Genomic DNA, 23,245 nt, shown 5'->3' with positions numbered 1-23,245 from the left:
GAAAAGTAGAGTTAGAGGGAGAGAGCGAGCGATCACCCATCCTCTGGTTCACTCCCCAAATGCTCTCGGTGGCCTGGCTGAAGCCAGGAGTCAGGAACTCCATCCAGGTCTCCCACGTGGGTGCAGGAGCCCAAGCAATCGGGCCGTCTTCCAGTGCTTTCCCAGGCATGCTAGCAAGGAGCTGGGTCACATGTGGAGCACTCAGGCCTTGGAATGGCGCTCCTCTGGGCTGCCGGCATCACAGGTGGCTGCTTAACCCGCCGCCCCACAGTGCCAGGCCCTTGTCTGAGCTTTAGACATGCACTGGCCAGCGTGAGAGCCAGACACCACCCAGGACAGGGCGCTGGAGTGTGGCCAGCCAGAGCTGAGAGCTGAGATGGCCCTCAAGCATCAAACCCACAGCCAAGGCAGAGACCTCGTGTGCAGCTTGTGTGTTGGTGACATCCGGGTGTGTGTTGGGCGAAACAGCATCCATGGCCGAGACGAACTTCGCCTGTTGGTGTTTGCTCTCCTAAGGTGACTGGGGGCATCTAGGTGACAGGGCTGTCCTGCTGGTGTGTGTTGGGCTGCGTGGGCTACACTCACTTCTCCTCCCAGGCAGGCCAGAGTGGAGGGGGCCGCCTTGGCTGTTAATGACAGCAGCCTGCCGGGCCATATCGGAGAATTGGGGTGGGGGCCCCCAGTCCTGCTTACCCCTGTGCCGTGGGGGTGAGGAAGGTCACTGGGCGTGGCGGATTTTCCCTGCCCCAGCCACATCTGAACACTGTGCTTGTGCCTGGCTTGTGTGTTTATGAGCGTTTATGAAGAACCCCAGCTGAACTTGAGCCACAGTCTGGGGGAGGGGGAGCCGCCAAGCACCCCCTCCCCCACCACTGCCCTGCACTTGCCCCCGTAAGCCCTCGGGGTCTTGACATAGGGGCCGCTGCGTGTGCAGCTGTGGGGCGCACGGCCAGGGTCCTGGGAAAAGACCCGCATCTGGCTGGACTATTTATATCCCACAAAGAGCCCGTTTGTCTTTGCAGAGAGTGGACATGTGGTGATGCTGTCATCCACACGAGTGGAGACTGTGAAATGAGCCTTTCATGCCGGGGCTCTCTGGGAGTGTCTGGCACGTTTCCATCCAAGTGCGGGGACCTCGTGGTCCTGCATCTGCCCGCTACGGTATGAGCTGCGCAGGTCACCGCTCCTCGGGTCCTGGTGTCAGGTGGCCTGGCTGGCCCAGGTAGGCAAGCCCCACCTGCCTGTTACTACCATATGATGCTGGGAGGAACAGTCCTCTGCGCCCCCTTACACGGGGGCATTAGGGCCTTGGCAGGGGAATCTGAGGCCTAGAATGGGACCTGCGGGTCAGATGTGAGAGTCGGATGGTGACCAGTACCAAGGCAGGAGTAAGAGACAAGGGGACAGGTGTAGTTCTAGAGGAGTAACTGGTATGTTTCACAGAGAAGGGATGCTTGGTTGTGCCAGTGTGGGGAGCAGCAGGTGCAAAGGCCCTGAGAGAGGTGGGTGTTTGACTTAGGTGTTCTGGGAATGTTGTGAGGGGGTCGGGAGCCGAGGCAGAGGCAGGGAGGGTGTGTGCAAGAGGAGCTGTGTGGTTCGGCAGCTTGTCAGCACTTGGGGATACTGAGACAGGAAGGAGGGGACGGAGACCCCTGGACACTGGGGAGCATCAGTCAAAGCAGGGGGTGCCGGGTGTGGAGGTGGCGAGGTGATGGTGGGCGGGCGTGTGAGCCTCCTTGTCTCAGTAGAGGTGGGTATGGCCACTGGGCTTTTGGGGTGGTGGAGCAGAGGTCATTGCTGCAGGCTGGGGGGGCGGGGTTCCTAGCAGGTGGCCCGAGGGTGCTCTGAAGCTGTGGCCTGGGCAGGTGGAGAGCCGGAGGCTGCACTAGGCTGAGCCGTCTAGGAGGCTTTGGGGGGGCAGCGTGGTCCGGGGATGCATGAAGCCCATGGTGCTTACTGGGGAGGGAGTTGCTGGGGATAGCAGGTGGGGCATGGGGAGACAAGGTCTGGGTCCCTGAGCGGAGGCATGTTTGTAGCTTCCCCTGCCCTGCGCCAGCCTCCGTCACAGTTGCGGGGACAGGTGTGGTCTGGGAGGCGGCAGGTGAGACAGACAGATGGGGAGTCAGACACGAGAAGAGAAGCCGTATGGGGACACGAGAATCTTGTGCCATCTGCTGTGATCCTGTGGGGCGCAGTGCTGCTCCCACGAGGGTACCCCCCAGCCAAGCCTATGAGTTCTCTGAGCTGGATGCAGAGAGAGGGGAGCACAGGCACAGAGCCCACCCAAGCCCACCCATGGCGTGGGGGTCAGGGACCAGAGGCAGGTGCCCCCCCCCCCCCACACAAGGGCCAGCCTCCCCATAGGCTGCTCCTGCCACTGCCTTGTTGTATTTTAAAGCAACGTGTTTGTTATTTTGTAATTGTCCATGTTTATTATGAGGCACAGTGAAATGTTTTGGCACATGTGTGCAACGTGCAATGATCAAATCAGGGCCATTGGCTCGTGCACACGTCATTTCTTTGTGGTAAGAACATTCAGGCCGGCGCCGCGGCTCAACAGGCTAATCCTCTGCCTTGCGGCGCCGGCACACCCGGTTCTAGTCCTGGTCAGGGCACCAGATTCTGTCCCGGTTGCACCTCTTCCGGTCCAGCTCTCTGCTGTGGCCCGGGAGTGCAGTGGAGGATGGCCCAAGTGCTTGGGCCCTACACCCACATGGGAGACCAGGAGAAGCACCTGGCTCCTGGCTTCGGATCAGCGCGGTGCGCCGGCTGCAGTGCGCGGGCCGCAGTGGCCATTGGAGGGTGAACCAACGGCAAAGGAAGACCTTTCTCTCTGTCTCTCTCTCTCACTGTCCACTCTGCCTGTCGGGGGGGGGGGGGGGCGGGGAGAACATTCAGAATCCTCTCTTGGAGCTACTCTGAAGCACCCGATATGATACGGTTGACCAGGGTAACCCTGCAGAGCGCAATGTGGTCCTCCTGTCTGGAACCTTGGGATGCTGTACCTCCTTGCCTTCTCCCCTCTCCCGCGTCTGGTAGCCACGGTTCTCCTCTGGATTCCTGGAAGATGAACTTTTCTCTCTCCCGCGGATGAGGGCGATCATTGCAGTCTTAGTCTTTCTGTGCCTGGCTTATGTCACTTAGCCTGCCTGTCCTCCAGTGTCCTCCGTGCTCTTGTGAAAGACCGCATTTCACCCCCTGTGTGGCAGAGTGGTATGCCGCGGTGTGGACAGGCCACGGTTTCTTCACCCGGGCATCTGTTGTTGGGCATTTGCTTTTTCGTTGTGCAAGAGGTGGCCAGCCCAGGTCTCGGAGGGCTCCTGCCTCCTGCCTCTGCGGGGAGCTCAGAGCCCGAGAGCTGTAGGAGCAGCCTTGCCCGGTCCCCTGCTGCAGGTGCAGGGGAGCCCTGTTGTGTTCTGCTGCCTTTTCTGGGCTGGGCAGACTCACAGTCTTGGACCAGGCCCTTTCAGAGCCAGAGTCCCAGGGTTTTTGGCCTTGTCCCCTGTTGTAGTTTCTGCCCCTGGGACCTGTACATGTGGCCTTCTGTGGAAATAAGGCGTTGGCAGGTGTGCCCCAGAGGAGGATCTGAGGTGGGGGGTGGTTTGGGATTCTCTGGTGGGCACTGCGTTCAGTCACCGGTGTCCTTTTAGGGGGAGGCAGAGGGCAGTCACCGGTGTCCTTTTAGGGGGAGGCAGAGGGAGAGGGGACATGGACACGAGGAGGAGGCCGGGTGGAGATGGCGTGGACATTGCAGGGGTGGGCGTGGTGGTGACGGTGATGTGTTAGCTTGGCTGGCCACGAGGCTCTCAGATGTGTGGCTGACCATTCTGAGAGTATCTGTGAGGCTGTTTCTGGATGGGATTAATGTGCTTTTAAAAATGATTGTTTTTTTTAAAAGATGTATTTATTTATTTGAAAGAGCACCAAAGAAGAGCAGAGAGAGAGGTCTTCCATCCCCGGGCTCACTCCCCAAATAGCTGCAATAGCTGGGTGCTGGGCCAGGCAGAAGATCAAGGAGCCAGGGTCGCCCATGTAGGTGGCAGGGGTCCAAGCACTTGGGCCGTCCTCCCCATCCTCCCCAGGCGCTTGAGCAGGGAGCTAGAGGGCAAGCAGAGCATCGGGGACTTGAACTGGTGCTCCAATAGGAAATGCCGGCGTTGCAAGCAAGCAGTGGCGTAGCCCTCTGCACCACAGTGCTGGCTGGAGAGGAGCTTTGAAATCAATGGCTTGAGCGCAGCAGGTGGCACTGCACAGTCCCGTCCATCGAAGGCTTGGGCAGAAAGAACAGCAAGACCTATGTTCCGAGAAAGAGGGTATTTCTCCTGCCTGATACCCTGTGACCTGAACCTCGGGCCCCCTGGTCTCCCTCTTGCAGACAGATCTGGGGGCTCTTCAGCCTCTGTAATTGTGTGACCCAGTTCCTTGTAATAAATGTCTGTGTGTGTGTGTGCGCGCATGTGCATCTTGTTGGCTGTGTTTCCCCGGGGTCCCTGACTCAGCCGAGACCGAGCAGCTGCGGGAGGAGGCCAGAAAGGGATTCCTCAGAGGGAGTGCCGTCCTGCTGACACCTTGGTTTCAGACTTCTGCCTCCGGAGCTGCCAGGGCACAGCTTCCTGTTGTTTTAAAGCCCGGGTCTGAAGTCGTTGGGGAGTGCTGCCTCAGGAAAACAATGCCCGCAGTATAAACAGTGCTCCCGTAAATAGCCCGGCCACAGGCGTGGGGCTGTCACTCAGTGGCTTGGACTTTGCACGTGGCACCGCTGGGTGCCAGGGTGTGTGTGTCTCTCTGTCTTACTAGATCTTGCCGGATGCTTTGCCAGGAAGATCGGACAGCGGCTCCTTCGCCTAAGCACGCGGGGCCCTCACTGCCAGCTCCCTCCCTCGGCAGTGGCGGCAGGTGTCTTTCTGGTGGCTGGGTGTGCGGGGGCCTCGTGACAGCTCTGCTGGTTTGCTGGCCTCTTCCTGGAGCTGGGTGAGTTCGGCGTCTCCTCTCAGGGTTGCCCAGTGCTCGGGTGCTCCCATGCACACCTGCTGTGTTCTGCCACCCTGCTTCTGTCCAGGTGTTCACTGCCCTCCTGCCAACCTGTGGGGGCTGTTAGAGATATGTGTTAGAGGCATTGAGCCTCTGACTTGCTTCAGCTTTTTTTTTTAAAGATTTATTTATTTATTTGAAAGTCAGAGTTACACAGAGAGAAGGAGAGAGAGAAAGGTCTCCCATCCACTGGTTCACTCCTCCAATTGGCCACAATGGCCAGAGCTCAGCTGATCTGAAGTCAGGAGCCAGGAGCTATTTCGGGTCTCCCATGCAGGTGCAGGGACCAAGGACTTGGGCCATCCTCCACTGCACTCCCGGGCCACAGCAGAGAGCTGGATTGGGAAGTGAAGCAGCTGGAACTCCAACTGGCGCCCGCATGGGATGCCGGCACTGCGGGTGGGGGACTTTACCTGCTATGCCGCAGCACTGGCCCCACTTCAGCTTCTTCATGTATTTATTTGCGAGGCAGATAGAGAAAGCCCCCTGTAAAATGGTTTGCTCTTCAGCTGACCAGCATCCAGGAAGTCAGTTCAGGTCTCCCACATGGGTGGCAGGGACCACGCTACTTGAGCCGTCACCTGCTGCCTGCCAGGGTGTGTGCTGGGAGGAAGCTGGAATTTGGAATCCAGAATCAAACCGAGGCTCTCTGATATCAGATGCGGGCATCTTACTCAGCCTCACTGCTGAGTGCAGCACACGCCCCCTGTCTCTGCTTTGCAAAACATTTATTCCCGATTCCATTGTTTGCCAGTTGCTTTATTCACGTGTCAGTTGCCGACCAGATGAAATTCCTTCCCTGTCGGCTGGTAGGGATGAGCACTGACTAAGAAGATGACAAGGGCTGCCTCCTGACTTGCTGGCTGGCATTTTGATGTCTGTGTGTTTGGGTTAAGCTGGGGCGTGTCTAGAATGCCGCTGCCCAGCGCCGAGTGACATGGCCGAGGGAAGTGGCCGCCCGGTCCTGTTTCCCTCCAGCGAGCCGGCACCGATTCATCAGCGAGCCGGCCTTGGCAAGGAATGGGACTTCGGCTTTGTGGCCTCTTGCGTTCTTATGCAAGCCAGGGACTCTCTGTCGCTCCCCACCAGCCTGTTAGTCTTGTCGCCCGTTCCTGCCACTTGGGAAGGGGCTGACGACGGGTGAGGGACCCAGGCTGTGCCCTGAGCGTGGTGAATGATGCAGTGGGGTGGGGATGCCAGGAGGGCTGCAGTGCGTGTTTCTCCCAGCTCCTAGAAGAGGCGGAGGTGGAAGGAGCCTGGTAGCTGTGCTGAGGAGGCCATGGGGATACGAGTACTGTGGGTTGTGTGTGTGTGCACGCGTGTGTGCGCACACAGTGAGCCCTGTGTTGGGATAATTTCTGGAGACTGTGAAATAAGTGAGATTGTAGTGTCCAAGGCTGTCAGGCTCTGAGTGGCAGATGAATCTGATGAGAAGGTAGCACTGGGGACCTCCTTTGGGCGTGGGTGTCTGTGTGCAGGTGACGTGGGTGCCCAAGCTGAGTGTGTGCAAGGTGGGGTCTGCAGGTGGGCACAGGCAGGTGCAGGGGGGTGGGTGTGACCTCAGGGTGGGCTGTGTCACAGGTCTCTGTGCCTGATCCTCAGCTGCCTGGCCCTGGGCCCTCCCTCCCCGCATCCGGTGCCCCGCGGTTCCCAGATGCACTGCCGGAGCTCTGAGTGTGTTGAGGTCAGGCCCTCCTTCTGCCCCGGCCCTGCTTGAGCTACTGGTGGAGCTGGAGAGAGCTCAGGGCTCACTCCACACAGGACCACCTTCCCGGGGCACAAGGAAGCTCTGGCTCCAGGGTGGGCGTGGGCAGGGTGGGGTCAGCCAGGTGCCACGGGGTCAGGGCTGCCCAGCCAATCGCCGGCCCGGGCAGGCCCTCCTCTGGCAGTGGCTGCTGGCTCAGCCTGCTCCTGGCCGGGTGGGTCCAGGCTGTGCCTTACAGGGCTGGCTCAGTGTCTCCCGGACACCTGGCGGCTCCGCAGGAACAACCGGACGGTGGCACAGCTGCTCTGAGGTCAGCGAGGGGGTGGATGGGACCTGGGCCCCACAGGAAGGTGGCGGGGGCAGGGGGGGCCTGGGCCCCAGGGGCGTGCCTGCACTTCTGTATGGTTCTTTATTCAGCCTCCCACACGGCCGCAGCTGCAGGGTGCCTCCAGGTGCAGCAGGGGCCTGCGTTTCTCTGGGGGGCTTCCTGGGTCTGGGCTCTGTGCTCAGGTTCCAGGGGGAGGTCATGCATCAGGACGTCTCACAGTGAGCCTGAGGGAGGTCCTTGGTGGGGTCCCATGGGGGTGCACAGAGCCTTAGCACAAGCAGGCAGTGGGGGCAGAGTCCTGGGTGGAGGGCAGCTTGCGGGGTGGCTGTGGGGGCGTCCACCTGCTACTGAGCCCGGTCTGTGCAGGGATCACCTGTGGCTCCGGCCTTGGTGAAGGGCCTGTCCTGTCATGGGCCGAGTTGCCCCTGCAGGTGCTGGCCGGTGCTTCTCGTTTCTGGGCCTATAGCCATTGGTGGTGAGCCCCCCATGTGTGTCCAGTATGCGTGTCAGCAGCTCCTGTGGGATGGGGCTGTGGAAGGGGCCCTCGTTTGTCTTTGCGGATTGTCCCCTGATGTCTACATCTCCAGCAGGTGTGGGAGAAGGATTCTTCTCAAGCCGTGGTTTCCGGTCACACCTGCCCCTCCCTCCCTCCCTGCCGCCCAACCTCTGGCTCCTGTGAGATTCTGCCCTACCCTCTGCACGCCTCCCTGCCCAGTCTCCCCGCAGAGCTGTTTGCATTGGACAGGCAGCTCCTTCCTTGTCTGGCAGGAGGGCCAGCGGGCCTGTGGGGGCGCAGGCAGGCCCCACTGCCCTCACGGCAGCCACGGAGCCTGCCAGCCCCACTGAGCTTTTCTTGTGGCTCTGGCTGCTGCCCTTGACCCCAGGCCAGGTGGGGGCTGAGGATGAGGCCTGGGCCAGCCTGCCAGGGAAGGAGGAGCGGTCGCAGCTTGCTGGGTGCTGCTGGCAGGGAGGTGGCATCAGCTCTGTGCTGACGTTGGTGCACACCCCTGCCGGCTGGATGCCATCGGCCGTGTTACATAACAGAGCCTGGCTTTGCAGTGCGGTGGGGGAGAAGGGAGCTGGTTAAACACAGCTTGGTCGGGGGGAGGGGGTGGCGAGACCCATGAAGGGCTGGCAGTTTCTCTGCTGTCACTTCTGCATATCTGTGCCCCTCGCAGTGGTTGGCCCCTGGGCGAGGGTGGGTGTGGCAGGTGCCCCTGCTGCCCTGCTCCAGCCCTGTCAGAGGCCAGAATAAAGCAGGCATTTAGCTGGGGCCCAGGTGGGATGGAAAGCTGGGAGTGAAGCCGTTGCCCCAGCATTTTGGCTGAAATGACAGAGGAGGGTGCTGAGGACCCAGAGTTGAACATTCATGGCCTCCAGGTGGGTCTGAGCCCCAGCTCAGGACTCGGAAGGCCCAGGAGAAGCCCCCACCCTGTGGCATCCATCTCCTTATCTCCTGTTCTTCTCATGGTCAGGGCTGCATCTGGAGACAGCCATCTGGACACCACCTGCCACAGGCCCATGAGCACTGGGGCCGGGCCCATCTGGATTCTGTGGCCGGAGCTCAGGGCAGCCCCTTGCTGTCAGCCCCTGGCCTCCTGCTTCGCCCACAACGCAATGGGCTTGCTCACCCCAGGACCGGACTCGCCGCTCCTTCTTGCAGGGCCATCCCTGGGGAGAACTCCCAGTGGCCTGTCCACCAGGCGGTGACTGCGGCTGCCCTGAGCTGCCTGGGTGTATGGAGGGGGAGGTCGGGGCCGGGGGTGCGCACTTTGTAAGGTCTGGGGGTTTGGGTCAATGCAGGTCTTCCCTGTGGGAGGCAGGACTGCTAGGGCCTGGACCAAGATAGTGACGACAGAATTTAGGATTGGTGTACAGCGTGGGGTGTGGTGCCAGCTTGAAGTGGTTTGCGGAAGCCCAGGGGTGTGGCTCGTTTGTAGAAGGACCCGTTGCCCTGAGCAGGCTGTGGGTCAGGTGCAAAGCCAGCGGCAAGGCTCTGTGGACAGTCCTGGCTCCTCCTCCCTCAGGCCTCAGCTCAGGGCTGACCAGGACCCCACATCCACTGCCCATCTCTCAGCACCCGTGGACCCCCACAGGGGACCAAGCGTGGACACATGTGCACACACCCCGGGCATCCAGGCCCCTCACCCGCTGACTGACAGGTACGTCCAGTCCCATTCTGTTTTGCATCACGAAGCACACGCCTGGTCTGCTGCAGGTGCTTAGGGAGAATTTGCGGGTGGTTTTGTGCAAGGTGCTGGGGAGCGGGGTGGGGTGGTGACTGAGACCTCCTTTTTTCTGGGAAACCAGAGGATTCTTTTCTCCAGAAGGGCCTGGCTGTGTTGGGGGTGGGTGGGTAAGAAGGGGATATAAAGACTGCCAAGACAGAGGGCCCAGCCCAGGGGAGCAGCCGAGGGTCGGGTGCATAGGATGTGGGTGGAGAAGCGGCTGGTCCTGTACCTCTGGGTACATAGTTGGGGTTTTCATCAGAGGGCAGCGTGGAGCCGTAGATGGGTTTACAGCATGTTGTGGGCAGCCTTGTGTTTTGTAGGGAGATACCGGGGTGGCTGTGTGAGGCCCAGAGTAGGGCACTGGGCTGGCGAGAGATCCAGGAGAGGGCAGAGTGGTCACTGCTGGCTGGCCGGGAGCAGGGAGTGGCCCTGGACAGGGGTGGTGGGGGAGACACCAACTGATGGGACCCCAGGCCTGTCCTGGGTGGGTGTAGGGGGAGGGGCGCAGGCTGGGCAGCTTGTCGGGAAGTCAGTGTGGTGCTCAGTGTGGGCTGTTCCTGGTGGGAGGAGGGCAGGTGCTCTGCTTCTGCCCCGGTGCTGGTGCCGACCCTGGCGGTGGGTGTGTGCACTTTGCAGCTATGACGAGGGGGGACCAAGGGGCTCTGCCCTGGCAGGGACTCATTCCACGGTGAGCTCTTGGGCTAACTGGAGTGAATCTGTGCTGACAGTGGATACTGAGATTTGGGGGGCTGGAGTGTGGCTTGGCTGGTTTTCGTTCTGCAGTGGGGGGGGGGGACTTGTTCAGTTTGTTCACTCACCCTTGAAAGCAGAGAAGCTGTGCCTGTACACCCACGTTTGAAAACAGAGCCTTGCTCCCTTATTTTGCCGTACATCTCACTGACCCCTGGTCGGGGGTCCAGGTCGCCAGGATGGCTTTGGGTCTGTCCACAGTGATGGCGGAAATGGAGTTGAACGTTAGATGACAAATGCTGGTGTTTGAAACCTTCTGCTTCCTTTTAGCTGATTAGAAAAGCCTCTCTCTCTCTCTCTCTCCTCTCTCTCTCTCTCTCTCTCTCTCTCTCTGTGTGTGTGTGTGTGTGTGTGTGTGTGTGTGTGTGTTGGGGGGTGGATCTCTAGTCACAGAAGCGATATTCTTCCTGAACTGGCAGTTTCTCCTAACAGGACTGTGGCTGTAAGAACATTGCTTTCAGGGCTAATTATGGTCGTAGCAATTGATGGCCCCCAGTGGTCTCTGCTCAGCTACTGGGTCTCAAAGAGGATGCGGAGAGAAGCCCTGTTCTGAGAACATCTTGAGACAGTAAAGCAGTTTGTGAAGGTTCTCAGGCTGCATAAATCACAATCATGTCTCGTCCGAGGGCGTAAGGAACACGTGGGTTTATCGCCTCCAAATAGCTTCAAGCCAGAACCGCTTTTGTCTCCCGGATGGCAGAAACCTGAGGTCTCGTGACCCGGCTCTCAGCTCCTGCTGCGGGCGGTGGGCTTTATCTAATTTCCTAGCCCTGGCTCTGTCATCACAGTGAACGAACCTCATCACGCTGGTGCCGACCCTGGCTGCGTGACGGCAGCCACCCTGAGCCCTGGGCGGCCACGGGCGCTGAGTGTCGCCCCTGAGACCTGGGCGGCCACGGGCGCTGAGTGTCGCCCCGGAGCCCTGGGCGGCCACGGGCGCTGAGTGTCGCCCCGGAGCCCTGGGCGGCCACGGGCGCTGAGTGTCGCCCCGGAGCCAGACCAGGGCAGCCGCCAGCGAGGACCCCAGCTTCGCCATCTGCTTCTCCACGCTGAAGCCTGGGCCCGGAGTCAGGCCTGGAGGAGGGCGTCGCGGGATGCCTGGGCGGGCCATTCTCCGCAGAGCCCTGGTGGCAGCTCCTTCTCGGCTCTCGGTGATCCCCGCTGCCTCTCTCTGCTCCATTGGTGATTAGATTGCCCTATCGGAAAGGCAGGAAGCCCTGTGGGTGCTGTTTGCTCAGCCGGTTGCATGAACTCGTGTGTGTTTTTTGTTGTTGTTGTTGTGTTTTTTTTTTTTTTTTTTTTGACAGGCAGAGTGGACAGTGAGAGTGAGAGAGAGAGACAGAGAGAAAGGTCTTCCTTTGCCGTTGGTTCACCCTCCAATGGCCGCCGCGGCCAGCGCACTGCGGCCGGTGCACTGAGCTGATCCGAAGCCAGGAGCCAGGTGCTTCTCCTGGTCTCCCATGCGGGTGCGGGGCCCAAGCACTTGGGCCATCCTCCACTGCCCTCCCTGGCCACAGCAGAGAGCTGGCCTGGAAGAGGGGCAACCAGGACAGAATCCGGCGCCCCGACCAGGACTAGAACCCGGTGTGCCGGCGCTGCTAGGTGGAGGATTAGCCTATTGAGCCGCGGCGCCGGCCGACTTGTGTTTTAGACCAGAGCAGTGAGCCAGGCAGCTTTCCTGTGGTTTCGCTGCACCTGTCAGATGGACACAGCTGTCCTTCCTTCCAGGCTGGGGGCCCGGGATGCTGCTGTGGGGTGACCCCAGGCCTTGTAGTCTCTGCCTCCTGCTTACTCTTCTGTGCCCCCCACCCCGGGGTGGGGCGGGTGTGCAACCCTGTGGCCTACCGATGGTTCTTTCCGGTTAGATGCCACTGCCCACCATAGCTAGCAGCACACTGCACACTACCTCCAAGTCTGCCCTCACCACCACTGCTTCACGGAGATGCCAGGGCCATCCCTGGTCCCCACGGGCTGCATGACCTACCTGGGCCTCCCCTGACCACCTAAGGGGCCCCTCCGGGCCTGCCCCTGCAGCCCCACACTCTAGGACCGTGCACAGGGAGAGCCTGGGAGATGAGGGCAGCCTCCATCCTCCAGCTGCACCCCGGAGTGCTGGGAGACCCCGTGTCCAGGCCTGCGTGGTCCTTAGGAATGAGGAGCTTGACCCTGACTGTGCCTGGTGCCTTGCTGTGGGTGCTAGGCGGAGTAGCTCCTCTCCTTGGGTCTGCCTCCCCTCCAAGGCGGCCTGTCTCCTCCTTCCTCAGCCCCGGGCTGGGCCCTGCCCCACAGCCCCTGAATTAGCTACACAGGAAAACAATGGGGCCTACATGTGGAACAGCGTGCTATTTACAGGGAGGAGAATGGGGACCGGCTTGTCCCACGACCTGCGGCCACGGCCACCATGGGGCCTTGTCCCTGCTGTTGAAGGCTGCCTTGTTGTGGCCCCAGCAAGGGCCCTGCACCCAGGCCTGGCTGCACCCCCTCTGATAACACAGCCCCCGCAGCCCCCATGGGCAGTGCAGCCGTGCAGGGGCGGCAGAGGGATCTGCGGGCCAGCACGGGACCGGGCGCACAGCCCCGGGAAAGGTGAGGCCACCTGGGCGGGCAGGCGGGCGGGCTTGGGTTTTCCCTGCCATGTGTGGAAGCCGGCTCATTTTCCCGTTTCTCCCTGCTCCCTGGGGTTGGACGAGTGAGCTCAGGAGGAGTCCTGCCTTCTCACCAGCAGTGGCTGCTCCAACAGACGCCACAGCCACCCAGGGGCTGGCACTTCGGAATGCCTGCTGTCTGGAGGAGTCTGTCTGTCCAGCTGTCTCTCTCTCTTTCTCTCTGTCTGTGGGCAGCTGGTCAGGCTGACATCCCAGAGGCTGAGAAGCCAGTGGTGCCCCTCGGCCTGAGTCTGCCCGGGTTTCTTTTCCCCGGACGGTTGACTTGAGTCCCCAGGGGACCCGTCCCCGCAGCTGCAAGGCTGGCGGAGCCGGTGGCTTCCTTTACTGTGTGCGTCTGCATTGGCCTCTGCTCTTCCGCAGCTCTGTAAAGACAGGGTGGTGGCTGCGGGCACGGAGCCTGCCACCGCGGGTGTGGCCGCTGCTGCTGGCCAGGCGCGCCGCACCGTGGGTGGAACCTGTGGGACTGGCTCTGCACAAAGCCTCAGGGGCGGCTGCCGGCCCCAGCTTTGCTGACACAGCCCCGGGTGGCCTCACTGGGTCGCCGGGTTCTGTCAGTGGAGGTGCACGCCGGGCAGCCTGTCCAGCCAGAGAACTGGGGAGGGAGCCCTCCCTGGGGGCCGGGGGCAAGCTGCTGGCTTGCAGGAGCAGGGTCTCTAGAATTGACATGGGAATGGGGCCGTGAATGGGGGTGCCCTAATCCTCCCCAAATTGGGGTAAAATTTGCATCTGAATGAGCCACCTAGTCCAGATTCCCTTGGAATGTGCCTGTTTCCTTGTTGTTTTCCAGGTCATTTGCATTTTTCCTAAGCCCTAGTGCTTGCAGTTTAGGCTTCCTTAAGCCTGACTGCCTGGCTCCTGCCTTTTCCTAGCCCAGGTGTCTGCCCTCGAGTGCCTAGGGTGCTGCACAGCAGGGGACACAAGCCCCCACCCCAAGCTCCCCTGTCCCACCCCTCCCCCACTGCCAGCAGTGGAGCTGAGCCCAGCCCTCTGGCAGACTCATTCTGCTCTCAGATGGGCTTCCCACTATTAAAAGAATGTGTGTTAATGACGTCCCAGCATTGGACAGGGCGCCTACAAATTCAAGGTCTTTTCTAGAAAAGAAGGCAAAAAGGAGTTGTGCCCATGCTGGGCTGCGTTCCCTGGCCCCTGGCCCCTCAAGGGCCCCAGCTGAGCCTGGGGGCTCTGTGGCTGCACCACCCTGGGACACAGGACACAGGACGCTGAATAAGAAAGAGTCTTTGCAGATGGGATTAAAGTAAAGGAGATTAGAAGGATGTTTTGGATTACCCAGGTGGGCCCTAAATGTAATCACAAGGTTCCTTTTTTTAAAGATTTATTGATTTATTTGAAAGAGTTACCCAGAGAGAGAAGGAGGGGCCCAAAAAGAGTGAGAGAGAGAGAGAGAGGGAGGGAGGGAGGGAGGGAGAAGGGTATTCCATCCGCTGCTTTATTCCCCAACTGGCCGCAACAGCTGGAGCTGCACTGATCCAAAGCCAGGAGCTTCTTCCGGGTCTCCCACGTGGGTGCAGGGGTCCAAGCACTTGGGCCATCTTCTACTGCTTTCCCAGACCACAGCAGAGAGCTGGACTGGAAGTGGAGCAGCCGGCACTACAGGTGGCAGCTTTACCCACTACGCCACAGCAGCAGCCCCCGCAAGGTTCCTTTATGAGAGGTAAGATGATGCTATATTGTTAGTAGAGAGAGGAAAAACTTGCCCTCCGCCTTCGGAAATTCTGTTACTGGCGCGGGCAAATTAAGCTGATGAAAGATTGACAGGAGAAAAGGCATATGAGTTTTAATATTTTTACGTTCACGGGTGCCTCACGGACACGATGTGAAAATCCAGAGAAGCAGTGCGACCCAGGGGCTTAGATGTCATTTTAACCACGGGTGCTGCGTTTTGCAGACCCAGCTTGTGCCATCCTGCTCTTGCTAGTCGGGCACAGGGGAATCCCTTTCCACGCGGCAATTCGGGTCACTGTTAAAAAGGGAAAGACTGCCTGGCTTTGAGGCAGACAGAACAGAGCTCCATACTGCATCTCAGTACCTTCAGCTCAGATGAATCCTTATGCATGTATTGGCCTTGAAGATGGAGCAAGGCAGCCAGAGCCCAGACCCGGGCAGGGCATGCGCCGCGCGCACAGATGTCCTGCCTGCAGAGCCGTGTGCATGGAACAGAGGGAGCAGTGTGGGCAGGAGGGGCTTCCTGTCGGGGTACCCAGGAAGTGGAACCTGCCCGCTCAGTGGCCTCCCCACGGGGGTGCTTGGGCACCGGGGCGCAGCACTGCTGGGCACAGGTGGGAATGTAATATCCCTGGACCTCTTTGCAAAGTGGTCTGAGAAGGGCCGGTGTCCATCTGTCGCTCTGTGCTGGGCTCACAGGAGCTCAGCCTCTCCCAGTCTTGGGGCTGCCGCTGCCCTGGCTGGGAGCCACTGTGCCATCCTCCACCCAGCGGAGCAGCTGAGATGGGCTGCTTGGAGATTCTTCTCTCCCTGCAAGAAAGAATTCAGACATGAGGTAGAGCGTAGTGGTGAGTGAGGTGGCAAAGTTTAATTACGAGAAATATACCTGGCCGGCGTCGCGCTCACTAGGCTAATCCTCCACCTGGTGGCGCCGGCACACCAGGTTCTAGTCCTGGTCAGGGCACCAGATTCTGTCCCGGTTGCCCCCCTTCCAGGCCAGCTCTCTGCTGTGGCCAGGGAGTGCAGTGGAGGATGGCCCAAGTGCTTGGGCCCTGCACCCGCATGGGAGACCAGGAGAAGCACTTGGCTCCTGGCTTCGGATCGGCGCAGTGCCATGGTGGCCATTTGGGGAGTGAACCAACAGAAGGAAGACCTTTCTCTCTGTCTCTCTCTCTCACTGTCTAACTCTGCCTGTCAAAGAGAGAGAGAGAGAGAGAGAGAGAGAGAGAGAGAGAGAAATAGACCTGATAGACCTGATAGGTGAGTCTGAAAAGAACCAAGCACCCGGTCCGTTTCTGTGCACCTGAGTATGGGTCCCCATTTCTCCTGCCATCCTTCTCTATTCTGGAAATTGTGGGTGGGGTCCTCTGGGTGTGCAGTTCCCAAAAATCCTCTCAAGATCTTTGCCAGCAGTGCTAGGGGACCTCATAGCCCCCGTGGTGCAGGACGGGGGCACTGCCCGGAGCTGTCCCCGGGGAGAGGGCTGAACCCACCCCCCCACACAGGGTCATGGAACAGGAGTAGTTCCTGCAGGTGCACTCGCTGCTCTGCGTTCAGGGCTTGCTCCCTCGTCCCATTGCACAAACATTCCTTTTCTTTAAAAATTCCCATTTTCCTTAAAAAAAAAAAAAAAACTCCCCATTTTCTTAGGCCCCTCTTACTCATATAGGCTAATGTCTGTCTCACTATCCTAGCACCTGGAGCCCTTGCCCAGCCCCAGGGGTGCACCTGCCACCCCTGACGGCCGACGCGGGTGCCTTCTCCCTGCTCGTGGGTTTCGGGGGATTCCACATCCGAGCCCCTGGTGTGGCCACGCAGCTGCGCTGAGCTGTAGAGGATGTGCGTTTGCTCCTGAGGCCCTCTCCCTGTTGTGGACGGATGTTCTTGGCTCGTGCGAGCTGTTTCCTGGCGATTTGATGGGCTAAGTGTGAGGTAAACACTCTCTGCTGTTACCCGTGCTCACCCAGCTGGCTCAGCAGGAAGCCGTACTCCTGACCCCGTGAACTTGGTTTTCCGTAGAAAGTGCTGTCTGTGGTGGGATTGGACGTCCCGCACTCCGCTGCTGTGTGTGTGTGTGTGTGTGTGTGTGTGTGTAAGCAGTGTGCCCTTCTGCCCGCGGTACTGTGGACATTGTCCACGCTCGTGCCTGGCAGGTGGTGGTCACACCAGGTATTTCCAGAGTCTGGGCTGGGCTCAGTCTATGCCAGCTTCTGCCCTGGGGCTCTCTTTTGTTTATCACCTTATACTGTAGCTTGGGACACACACACAACCCCACACCATGTGCATACATGTGAACTACACACCGCACACCCACGCGCACATACACACACACACACACACACACATATGTGTTCTGGCGTACCTCGGATCTTCTCCAGTAGTTAGTCTGGAGGCCATGACTGGCAGACCTTGGTGGGGAGAGCAGTCTTAGCCTAGAGGGTGACCAGCATCCTTCTGCCAGTGTCCTCGCTTCCAGAAGCTTCCTGGCGCCAGCTCGTGCTGGACTGTGGCCTCTGCCTAAACCGCTCCCCAATCCCAACACTGCTTCCTTGCATGGGTGCCTGAGCAGCTGTGTGCAGGACAGGCCTGGCTGCAGCGGTGACAGACAGGGTAGCCTTTGTCACTGTTCTGCTGCCGTGGCTGAGGTCTTGACACGTAAGGAGCTGGAGGCGATGTCAGATCCGTGCCTCATCTCTCTGGCAGCTGGAGCAGGCCGTGTGCAGCACAGGGCTCGTGGACATGTCCCCGTCCCTATCTGCGGAGCCCTTCTGAGCGTGGTGCCCCTGTGGGGCTCTGGCTGGAGCTGCTCTGTGTGACCCTGAGAGGCGCGGTCCCGGCTGTGAGCCCATGCCCCGGGGCCCTGTGCTGTAGTGGTGGGGAGGGCACTTCTGTTCTCCCTGTGCTGCCTGTACCCCGGGGCCCTGTGGGCTGCTGGCAGGTGCTGATCACTTCCACTGGAAACTCGCCCATGGCCACGTGCGGGGATGCAAAGGCCCTCCAAAGGGGGGGCTCTGCAAACCTGACGGTTGGCTACAACAGTTGGCTATGCCAGTCTCTGGCAACCCCCACCCCCTTGCCCTCCCCCCCCCCCCCCCCGTGCTCCTCCGACCCCTGGGAATTCAGGACATGCGCCTTGGGAGTCAGAAGGCAACAGTGTGAGATGCTTATTGGCTGGGTTGACAATGCATCATCCAGCATGGGAGCCCCTCCGTGCCTGTTGGGGACCCCTCCCCACGAGCAGGACCCTGCTGTGCCTGCGATGCTACAGTGGCCCCACGGACACGGTCGTGAAGGACCCTTTGTCCTGCAGCACCAGATCTGTTTCTCCTGTTGGGATCAGCAAGACCGGAAGCTCGAGGTAGGCATCGCAGGAGGAAGGAGCCGGACAGGCTCCCCGGGGTCCGCTGCATCTGCCTCTTACTGCGACTGCCGCCATCGTCCTGAGCTTGCACCTGTGAACAGCCCCTTGCCCTCAGCTCTCAGCTCCCGAGCCCCCTGGAGGGGTCCGAGTGTGTGCACCCAGTCCAGCAGAGCAGCGCAGAGGAAGCCCAGGGGTGGTGAGGGGGTCAGTGACGGGGCCACCTGCCTTTGCTCTCAGCGCGTCGGCTCCTGATGTCACGGCGGTTGTGCAAAGCTTGTCCGCAGTTGGCTCCCACGTGCTCCCGTGAGGCTACCGACCCGTGTTTCTTTCCCATTGTGTTATGAGAGCAGGGATCGCAGGGTTGCACCCTGTGCCTGCCACCAGACCCTAATGTCAGTCCTGGGGCTGGCACCTGGTGGCCCTGGTGGGTGTGGGGAGGGCATAGCAGGAGTGCTGAGGTCTCAGCTCAGAGACGCTCCTGCACCCGGCTGCTGGGCTGCTGGCTTTGTGCTGGTCCCTTTGTGGGCCTCATTTCTCCTGAGATCCACACAGCAGGCCTTAAAATCTGCGTAGTAGGGACTGGTGTGGTGGTGCAGCAGGCTAAGCCACTGCTTGCAACACCACATCCCTTATCGGAGTGCTGGTTTGTGTCCCAGCTGCTGCATTTCCTAGCCAGCTCCCTGCTAATGCACTTCATAATGGCTCGAGTGGTTGGGTCCCTGCCACCCATGAAGGAGCCTCAGATGGAGTTCTAGGCTCCTGGTTTCAGCCTGGGCCAGCCTTGGCCATTTGGGGAGTGAAGTAGCAGATGGAGGATCTCTCTCTTCCTACCTTTTAAATAAGCACATGAAAGAAAGAAAGAAAGAAAGAAAGAAAGAAAGAGAGAGAGAGAGAGAGAGAGAGAGAAAGAGAGAGAAAGAGAGAGAAAGAGAGGAAGGAAGGAAGGAAGGAAGGAAGGAAGGAAGGAAGGAAGGAAGGAAGAAAGGAAGGAAGAAAGAAATCTTAGTAGTCTATACAGCAACCACAGCCAGTACTGGAGACGGCTTTTGACTGAGTTTTTTTCCATAAGATAGGGATTTCTGACCACCAGGGCTGCTGACTCATCCTGGTTACTAAATATTTCAGAATTTATAAAGTGATTTCCAAGTGCACGCAGATGTCAGAGGCAGCTGGCAGCCGTGGGCCGCCGCTAGGGAGGTGCTGGTGGGTGGCTGTGCCTGTGCCTGTGCCTGCCGAGCCTCGCTCCCTCCGTGGCTCATGGTGCTGAGTGGGCACGGGAGTGGGCACTTGGGAAGGCAGCACCTTCCCGGGTGTGCATGGCAGCCAGCAGGACTGCCCCACCTGGACCTGGCTTTTACAGGCCAGTTTTGTGTGACACTTGGTCCTCCTCTTTGCACCTTGCTGCTCTTTCTGCTATGGGATATGGGTTCAGATCCTCCAGAGAGACCACTTTGAGCATGGGTAGGTCACTTTCATGTGTCAGTACCCTGGGAAGCAATGCCTGTGGCCAGGTGCTCCACAGGTAAACACATAGCCAGGTGCTGTTACAGTGAGCAAGTACTGCCCTGTGCAACAGGAAGTTAAGAGCTGAGACATGAGCTGCAGCAGGTGCACAGACTTGGGCAGTCTGTTCCCTGGCCCCCAGTGTCTCTGGGGGAAAGTCATTGAAGAGAGAGTGCAGTGTCCCCCTGGGGAGAGCCGGTTGTTGGGGCTGCCACTTTTGCAGAGCAGGCACCGCGGCTGTGGCCAGGGGCTCTAGTTCACAGCGTAGTGTATGGCCTGAGACATTCTGCGATGGTAAATTTTAAAGATATTCTTGCTGATTTTAGTAGTTAGCGTTTGATGCCGAGTGGTGCCGTAAGTAGTCTGGCATGGGCCAGCATTGAGAGTCCAGGGGTAAGGAGCAGGTGCAGGTCACAGAGCTGGCTGGCTTGGACCTTGAACCCAGGGGCTACTGTCTACCAGTGGCTCTCTGCGAGGGAAGAAATGGGTACACAGAGCAGTACCAGTGTGAGGGTAAACTGAGGCAGACCCAAGGGAGGTGAGGACAGGCAGGTGAACCGGAGGTTGTGCTGGGTTTTCAAGGCATGGAGCCCAGTCTGGCTGAGGGGGTGCTGGGCGTGTATCCCAAGGATGGCAGGACTGCATTCAGGGGGCTTGGGGCCACCTTCCCGTTAGCTGGGACATGGTTGGGGGTGAGACTGTGACAGGAGAGAATCTGGGAGGTGTCTTGTTTGGAAGAAGCGTAATTGTTTCTAAGAATAAAAAAATGCCCACCATGGGCTCCTAGGAGATCCCGGGAAGTCCAAAGCAGATGGGTAAAAGGCCCCTAAAACCTCACCTCCTACAACCAGGCACTGCTGGCCTTTTGGGGTACCTCCGCCTGTGTGTGTGTGTGGGAGGTAGCCCCACAGGGCCTGCCAGGTCAGATGTGGGGGGAGGGGGGGCAGGTGCTGGCAAGCCACGCCTGGCCCTTCCTGGGCGTGAGTGTCCACGGCTGTTTTTCACGTGCACAAACTTATACTTAAGTTTTGTTTTATCAGCTCCTCTGTGCCTTTAATAATATGCTGGCGTTCTTGTCGGTAAGCATCCACTCGCCAACCGTGTGCCGTGTGTAGCATGCTCTGTCATTTATTTAACCAGTCCCTGATGGGTGCACGTTTGGGTGATAGGGTTTACTGCAAAGGCATCGTGGAGATAAGCCTCCAGGCCTGGTGTCCTTGTGCACCTGTGTGGCTGCTGGGACATAGGACATAGCCTGGAAGAGGCTGTAGGCTCCCTTCAGGTTGGTCTCTGCCCTTCTCCATGATCAAAGGCATCTGTGTTTGCCCTTAGCCAGGACAGTGGCCTCCCCCAGGGAGGCTGTCACGGTACATGGTCTCCTCCTATAGGAGCCACTGAACTCAGCCAGACCGGGGCCATCGTCCCTGTGTGCAAGGTGGGGAGGGGGGGCCTGGGCAAGCTGCAGCAGGTGCTTCGTGGTTCTGACCTGCCTGTTGGAAGAGCATTGCTGGAGGCTGGCCTCTGGTTCTGAAGTTTTGTGATGCATGTCCTGACCTCCCAGTAATCTTCCTTCTTGGGCCTGAAAGGTTTCCAACACCTGTCATCTGCAGAGGCCTGACAGTGTTGATCAGTGGGTGGCCTGGGAAGCTGTTCTTCATAAAGTGCCCACTGGACTCCTAACTTGAAGCAGATTTGAGATTCTGATCCAGAAACGGGTGTGTTTGTGTCCTCAACTGCCCCATCTGGCTTCGTCTTCTACATCGCATGGAGAACTCCAGATTTCCAGACCTGAACAGGTGTTCCGGATAGGTCCTGGGTTGGGCGCAGAGTGCCACGTGCTGCCTCCATGCTTAACATGGGTATGGCTTCTGGAAGTTTCTGAACACTTTTCGTTTGTTTAAGATTTACTTATTTATTTGAAAGGCAGAGTTACAGGGGGCAGGGCGAGAAGGGGCAGAGAGAGGAAGAGATTTTCCATCCACTGGTTCACTTGCCAAATGCTGAAACAACCAGGGGGTGGGTCAGGCTGAAGCCAGGATCAAGGAGCTCCTTGCTAGTCTCCCACATGGGCGCAGGGGCACAGGGACTTGGGTCATCCCCTGCTGCTTTCCCAGGTGCATTAGCAGGGAGCTGGGTTGAAAGTGGAACAGCCGTTACTCAAGCTGGTGCCCCTAGGGCATGCAGGTGCTGCAGGCTGGGGCTACATCTGCTGTGCCCCAGCACTGGCAAAACAAAGATGATGGTGGTGATGGCTCCTGGTGCTTGGAGCTGGGAGAAGGGGCTCTGTAGGAAGCTCCTAGGTACCTGGGGAGCCCCTATTGCTGTCCTTGGTGTGGCCTGCAGGCACCTGCAGTGATGGGGAGGGCAGTGCCTGCTCACGTGGTCATCTGCTGTGAGTCAGGATGAGAGGCTTCCCTCACCAAGGGGCTGCTGGCTGGGCAGAGCTGACCTGGCAGAGAGGATGGGCAAGCCAGGCCCACGTGGGGCAACTGATTCAGTGACTGTCCTTTGGGGAGGGGCTCAGGAGCCTGCATGTGGCTGTCACACTATGGCACCGCTTTCCTGGGCTGTGACCACACGCTGGGCCCAGTGTAGAGGGAGTACAACCTCTCAGCAGCCCACATCCGTCCTCACCAACGCCATCACCCTCAGGGCCAGTGCCGCTGGACCTCATGGCCAGTCCCCGAGTGCCTGCAGTGGACAGGAGGGACCCAGTGTGGCAGAGCGTGGGACAGATGCGGTGCTGACGGCTGACCAGGGTCACGGCTGTAGCATCTGTTTTTTTGTGTGTTTGCGTGGGCAGCCTATGCTGGGAGCTTATTTTCTGCTCTTCTAGGTGCATTTCATCTGGGAGAGGTGCTCGTCACCCACACCAGGAGGTGGGGCGAGCAGGTGTGCAGCGGCCTCTGGGGGCTTTGGTGCTGACTGGGGGCCCTTTAGGGGGCAGAGGGGGCCGCCCCCACATATCAGCCCCAGCACTTCTGTGTCTGTGCTTCCCGTCTGAGATGAAGGGGCTGCGTCCTGCCAGGTTCAGAGGATCCTGCGAGTGACTGCCTGTAGTGCTGGCCTGGTGCTGTGACGTCAGCATCCCGCACGGGCACCTGTTCGAGTCCCGGCTGCTCCACTTCCAGTCCAGCTCCCTGCCAATGACCTGGGAAAACAGCAGAAGATAGCCCAAGTACTTTAGCCTTTGCTACCCATGTGGGAGACACAGGGAATTCCACGTTCCTGGCTTTGGTCTGGCCCAGCCCTGGTTATTGCGGCCATTTTGGGAGTGAACTAGAAGACAGAAGATCTCTCTCTTCGTTTCTTCATCTGTATCAGTCTGCCTTTCAAGTAATAAATAGATCTTTAAACACACACACACACACACACACACACACACGTCTGCAGTGCTGAGTCCCGTGCCTGTGCAGGGGTCTGCAGCTCTCCTCTGCTCCTGTCTGGTGCCCACCCTGGCAGCAGGGGTGTGGCCAGCACCCATGGCCTGCAGGGTGCAGGGGGTGGGACCTCCCTCACTGCAGGTGGCTTACAGAAAATCTTACAGGTTTGCTCCCACGTCCCTGTGGCTCCGGTGACCCCTGCAAGGCTGTATGTGGGCATGGTGGTGGGCAGCTCTGCACGTGGGGCCTGGAGAGAAGTGGCTTGTGCTGGAGCTGTGGGGGAGCTGCTGTGCCAGTCAGGGAGAGCCTGGCCAGGAAACTGGGCTGTATTGTGCTGCGGCTGTGGCCAGAGGGGTTGAAGTGCTGCCTCCTTTATGCTTGGCCAAGGGCTGCCTTGCTGGGTGAGGAAGGGCCGGCTGTGGCGTCTGAGCCAGGGCCTCAGGTCAGCCTGCCCCTGCAGAAGCAGATGGACCCACACAGGTGGTCACTTGTCCTGTGAAGCCAGGTGGGGCTTGGGGGCACTGGTATCAGGTAGCACTGTGTTCCTGGGAAGGTCTGGGCACCTGTCTCGAGCCTCAGGCTGGCAATAAAGGGAGTGTGTGAG

General features: G+C 59.4%; 1 protein-coding gene across 18 annotated transcripts in view; it reads left to right on the top strand.

Moving 5' to 3' along the window:
* Positions 1-23,245, top strand: part of SEMA4D (semaphorin 4D) — a 127,382-nt gene that overhangs the window by 42,158 nt on the left and 61,979 nt on the right. For 2 of the 18 annotated variants that reach the window (XM_089315840.1, XM_089315882.1), the window contains exon 1: positions 4,832-4,971. The exons of 8 other annotated variants lie outside the window; for them this stretch is intronic. The gene's annotated coding sequence lies outside the window, so the exon portion shown is untranslated. Of the gene's footprint in view, positions 1-4,797; positions 4,972-6,988; positions 7,047-9,096; positions 9,227-12,419; positions 12,632-14,281; positions 14,384-23,245 lie in introns of those variants that run through there. 8 more of the 18 variants (XM_070049340.2, XM_070049337.2, XM_089315875.1 and 5 more) reach the window with 8 other exon arrangements.

Source organism: Oryctolagus cuniculus, chromosome 1, assembly GCF_051225735.1.
Source record: "Oryctolagus cuniculus isolate XC-2025 breed Fujian yellow rabbit chromosome 1, ASM5122573v1, whole genome shotgun sequence".
Lineage (NCBI taxonomy): Eukaryota > Metazoa > Chordata > Mammalia > Lagomorpha > Leporidae > Oryctolagus > Oryctolagus cuniculus.
This window is presented reverse-complemented; position numbering and strand designations above follow the sequence as displayed.